The sequence below is a fragment of the Salmo trutta genome, unplaced genomic scaffold (assembly GCF_901001165.1).
Source record: "Salmo trutta unplaced genomic scaffold, fSalTru1.1, whole genome shotgun sequence".
Lineage (NCBI taxonomy): Eukaryota > Metazoa > Chordata > Actinopteri > Salmoniformes > Salmonidae > Salmo > Salmo trutta.
This window is the reverse complement of record NW_021822200.1, coordinates 325,787-331,175: the sequence shown is the minus strand read 5'-3', so window position 1 is coordinate 331,175 and position 5,389 is coordinate 325,787. Positions and strand designations below refer to the sequence as shown.

Below are 5,389 nucleotides of genomic sequence, written 5' to 3'. Positions count from 1 at the left end.
GTCAAAAGACAGGTATTGATATTCAAGGCGTTCAGATTTTCAACTGATTTCAAAGATAAAACACCAGCAGGGGGCGAAAGAGTGTATGCATTGTGGAACCCATCATTAGCTTGTGTTTCCCTGGGGAACATATATACTGGTGCACCTTTGTGATAGCAGGTGGTGAAATGTTTGGTGGAAAAGCATTTCACTGGAAGTCCTTCACGGAAGAGGAGACTCATCCATACACATTCAGCTCATTTAGGATTCTGGAGACTCAACCGGTAGGCACATGGACATTGTTGTGTAAAATTGTTGCAAGTTAGGTGTTTATTTGTGTTGAGAATTGAGACCAATTGTCTAATTTAGTATATAGTATAATTTAGATAATATGACTACATTGAGATTATGTATTTAATTTGAAATGACCTTACTTGAAGTAATGTATATTTATTTTTGTGTTTTGCCTTTAAAGGTTATCAACCTAATTAACTAATTATCAAGCTAACTAAAGAACTAATTAACTAACTAACTGACTAAAGAAATAAAAGAAGTTAGAAGAAAATTGAGTTGTCCCTTGCGTCCTTCAGTCCTTAAAGGCCTTTTTCAAGTTTGGGCAAAGAGCTGCAGTGTGAACCATACACAACTTGACACACATCAACAGGTCCACTTCCTTCTTTAGACACAATGATAGATTCTGCACCACCACAAGGCTGAAGGGTGCTTTTATCAAGTGTAGAACTGATGCAGGTATTGGTTAGTTTCAATCAACACTAACACTAACCAAATATAATATATGTTTTTGTGTTATTCCGGTATCCATGTTTGTAATGTTACCTTTCTCCATCCCCATCCCTCAGCTAATGTGGCTATCATTGGGCTGAAACACAAACTCCAGATTGTGGCTTTATCAATACCACCTGCTGTTTACTTATTGAAAGACCGAAGAGAAGAGTGGAACATATTATAATGTTCACTTCTCTTACAAAATATGACATTAGTCCAGTTATTTTCTTTGTCTGCAATATTTTATCCTTAATTTATTTAACCTCATTCCATTTCAAAATGATAGCACGTGTTGAACTTTTGATGTAAGCTGTATGAGTTCTTGTGGTAGTTAAAAGTGATGAAAAAAATACTTGTGTGTTTGGTTGAGTAAATCTTGGGAATCAATTAAGTAATAGTAATTATTACTTAAGTAAAGTAATGCATTTGGCGTCATTAGCGCCTAGGTTCAGAATGTCCCTCTGCACCAACTAAACTGGCCCTTTGTGGTAGAGCGTGCACACCCCTGGACGTTGTGTGCTGGAGTTTGGATTTGTTCTCCTGGTTTCCTACAAACCACTAAGTTATTCTTTGGAATTGCCTGGCTGTAGCAATGAGTAAGATGGCTAACACGACCGAAACGAAAAAGGCTAACAAGCCGGGTTCGGGTTTGAAATCTTGTGTCTCGGCTCGGTGCATGTTCTGGCTGCCCTCACTCTAATCAGTTTGTGTGCAGGACTAGGAGATGGTGTCGGTAAAAGTGTCTTGCCGCCAGCTGGCACTGTTTCCTAGTCATGGGCACAGGTTCTTTTGACAATCATGTAGCATTCTTCAGGGGTCTTGTGGTTTCAGATAGTGACTTCCTTGCGGGATGCAGAGATGGATTGGGTCTTTGGTCGGAGCAAATGTCTTGTCTGCCTGGGCGTTGTGTATGCGTCTGTCTCGGTCAACCACCGATTACGTTTCTTCCTAGACTTGTTGATGAAGGGTCCAGTTCCACCTCTGTGATCCGGTCGTACGTAGACTTGAGACTGGGCTAGCTAAACAAGTGCTGCATATGGTGCTAGCTAGGTTGGCTAACTCACCGAGGTGAGCTAGCTATTACTAGCTATTCCTGCCTCCCCACAGTGGAGTTGTCTGGGTAGCTCTATTGTTTAGTATATGTAGTGTTAAGTTTCTTGGTTATTTGAAACGGACCATGCTGCGGTGAACGAGGCTAGATAGCCAGGAGGCTTTTTAGTCTAATTGAGGCTATCATGCTAAACTTCCTAGCTTGGCAACCCCATTACTATTTCCAATTTCTGGAATCCGGTAACCCCAGGAGCGAAGAGCCTTCGCACGGACCCAGTGACCAGCTCAATGCTTTTCATGCCCGTTTTGAGGGAGGAAATATCCTCCTGTCTCCAGAAGCAGGCATGTCCAATCAATTGAATTTACACCAGGTGGTCTCCAAGTTGTAGAAACATCTCAAGGATGATCAATGGAAACAGGATGCACCTGAGCTCAATTTCGAGTCTCATAGCAAAGGATCTGAATACTTATGTAAATATGTATTTTTTTTGTTTGTTTGTAAAACTAAAAAAACATGTTTTCGCTTTGTCATTATGGGGTATTGTGTGTAGATTGATGAGGGAAAAAAGGTATTTAATACATTTTAGAACAAGGCTGCGTTAACTGACGCCAATAATCACCTAATCATGATCTTCAGTTTAGAATGACATTTGATTAATCAGCTGTGTTTGCTAGGGATGGAGAAAAAGTGACACCAATCAGCAGAGGTGGGACCAAGTCATTGTTTTACAAGTCACAAGTAAGTCTCAAGTCTTAGCTCTCAAGTCCCAAGTCCTAAACTTTGAGTTTCGAGTCCTAAACAAGTTATAATGTGCTCTTCACCAAATGTAATACCATTTCATATTTTTAACAAAAGTAATAGTTAGTATATTACATTTACGCAAATCATGAATGCTTTTAAAAATATATATTTATTACTTTCCAAATAAACTTTATATTTCCATGGAAATACATGGGTAGCCATGAGAAAGACCCCCCCATAGCGATCGACTATCAATAATTGCTATGGGGCGCAATCGAGCTGTCACTGCTGTTTAAATGATCGGACCAAAATGCAGCGTCTGTTTCGTTCCACATATTTATTCGATTGTGAAACTTAAATGCAAGACCAAAATAAACTGAAAGACAAAATGACAAACCGTGACGCAGGAGGAAGAAACACACTCACAAAATATAATCACCCACAAACACAAGTGGGACAAACATCAATATAAATATGGCCTCCAATTAGAGACAACGACAACCGGCTGCCTCTAATTGGAGGTTATGCCAAAATAAAACCAACCTAGAAATACAAACCTAGAAACTAAACATAGAAATACAAAAATGGACAAACACCCCCTGTCACGCCCTGACCTACTCTACCATAGAAAATAACAACTTACTATGATCAGGACGTGACACAGGCGATGTAGGCTTGTACACAATCGCCCAACCTTAACACACACACACACACACACCCTCTCTGTGTGTGGTTACAGTAGGCTAACGTATGTCAATGGTTTTAGGAACAGCAGTAACATCAGGCAGGATTTAGGCTACCAGCTGCCTAGCCAGTTGTAGCTCAGTCTTGGGTGCAATGATCACCTTCCCACACAGGCTGACTGTGTGGAGGCTCATTGATTTAACATTACGTTAACCTACATGCTACACTAGCAAAGTTATAAATTATATAACGTTAACTGTCGGCTATATTAGCCACAACTTACCGTTCTTTGTGCAGCTTCAAATGTCAAACAAAGTTGGAAGTTGTTGCGCCTCCTGTAATTTTCTTCCCGAATGTTTTGCAAGTTGCAATCTGTTTTTTGTTGATACCGCGTAGTATTTATAACCGAAAATAATAATTTGGGGTATCATCTTTCCAAGGGCTCCATCTGAATTCAGCCGCTGACGATCCTCTGCACTACCACGTGCAACTTTTTCCCAGCTGGCACAATTTGATTGGCTGCTGTCCGATTCAAACTGTAATCTGTTAAATGAAGAGTTTATGCTTTTTTTTAATAGCATCATTTTTAATATTGGACTTGGGGAGGATATCAAGTCAGTTCGAGTCAAAAGGCTCAAGTCCAAGTTAAGTCACGAGTCATTGGTGTTATAGTCAAAGTCGAGTTGCAAGTCATCATATTTGTGACTCAAGTCTGACTCGAGTCCAAGTCATGTGACTCGAGTCCACACCTCTGCCAATCAGGCCCCGAGAACTGGAGTTGCCCACCCCTGCTGTAAGTAACAAAATGTGGAAAAAGGGAAGGGGTCTGAATACTTTACGAATGCGCTGTATGTGCCTTCAGCAAGCACATACAGAATGCTCACTAGCCGGCGGCTTTTACAGCCGATTGGCTGTTGGCAGCAGAGTTGAGGGAGCAAACAGTTACACACATCCATGCTACTGTCCAATATTCAGTCTTTAGGCTTCATAAGAAACAAAGGGGGTATATACCTATGTATATACCTGCTATAGACCTATATCTATCCTACCCTGTCTTTCTAAGGTCGTCGAAAGCCAAGTTAACAAACAGATTACCGACCATTTCGAATCCCACCGTACCTTCTCCGCTATGCAATCTGGTTTCAGAGCTGGTCATGGGTGCACCTCAGCCACGCTCAAGGTCCTAAACGACATCATAACCGCCATCGATAAGAGACATTACTGTGCAGCCGTGTTCATCGACCTGGCCAAGGCTTTCGACTCTGTCAATCACCACATTCTTATTGGCAGACTCGACAGCCTTGGTTTCTCAAATGATTGCCTCACCTGGTTTACCAACTACTTCTCTGATAGAGTTCAGTGTGTCAAATCGGAGGGCCTGTTGTCCGGACCTCTGGCAGTCTCTATGGGGGTGCCACAGGGTTCAATTCTCGGGCGGACTCTCTTCTCTGTATACATCAATGATGTTGCTCTTGCTGCTGGTGATTCTCTGATCCACCTCTACGCAGACGACACCATTCTGTATACTTCTGGCCCCTCTTTGGACACTGTGTTAACTAACCTCCAGACGAGTTTCAATGCCATACAACTCTCCTTCCATGGCCTCCAACTGCTCCTAAACGCAGGTAAAACTAAATGCATGCTATTCAATCGATCACTGCCTGCACCTGCTCGTCCGTCCAGCATCACTACTCTGGACGGCTCTGACTTAGAATACGTGGACAACTACAAATACCTAGGTGTCTGGTTAGACTGTAAACTCTCCTTCCAGACTCACATTAAGCATCTCCAATCCAAAATTAAATCTAGAATTGGCTTCCTATATTGCAACAAAGCCTCCTTCACTCATGCTGCCAAACACACCCTCGTAAAACTGACCATCCTACCGATCCTCGACTTCGGTGATGTCATCTATAAAATAGCCTCCAACACTCTACTCAACAAACTGGATGCAGTCTATCACAGTGCCATCCGTTTTGTCACCAAAGCCCCATACACTACCCACCATTGCGACCTGTACGGTCTCATTGGTTGGCCCTCGCTTCATACTCATCGCCAAACCCACTGGCTACAGGTTATCTACAAGTCTCTGCTAGGTAAAGCCCCGCCTTATCTCAGCTCACTGGTCACCATAGCAGCACCCACCCG

The 5,389-nt window shown here is 42.2% G+C and overlaps 1 long non-coding RNA gene across 1 annotated transcript; it reads left to right on the top strand.

The window, feature by feature from the left end:
• Positions 1–226: 226 nt before the first annotated feature.
• Positions 227–1,115, top strand: LOC115180899 (uncharacterized). The gene is made up of 2 exons (XR_003873175.1): positions 227–263; positions 840–1,115. It is a non-coding gene; the product is annotated as an uncharacterized LOC115180899 (long non-coding RNA).
• The last annotated feature ends 4,274 nt before the right edge of the window (positions 1,116–5,389 follow it).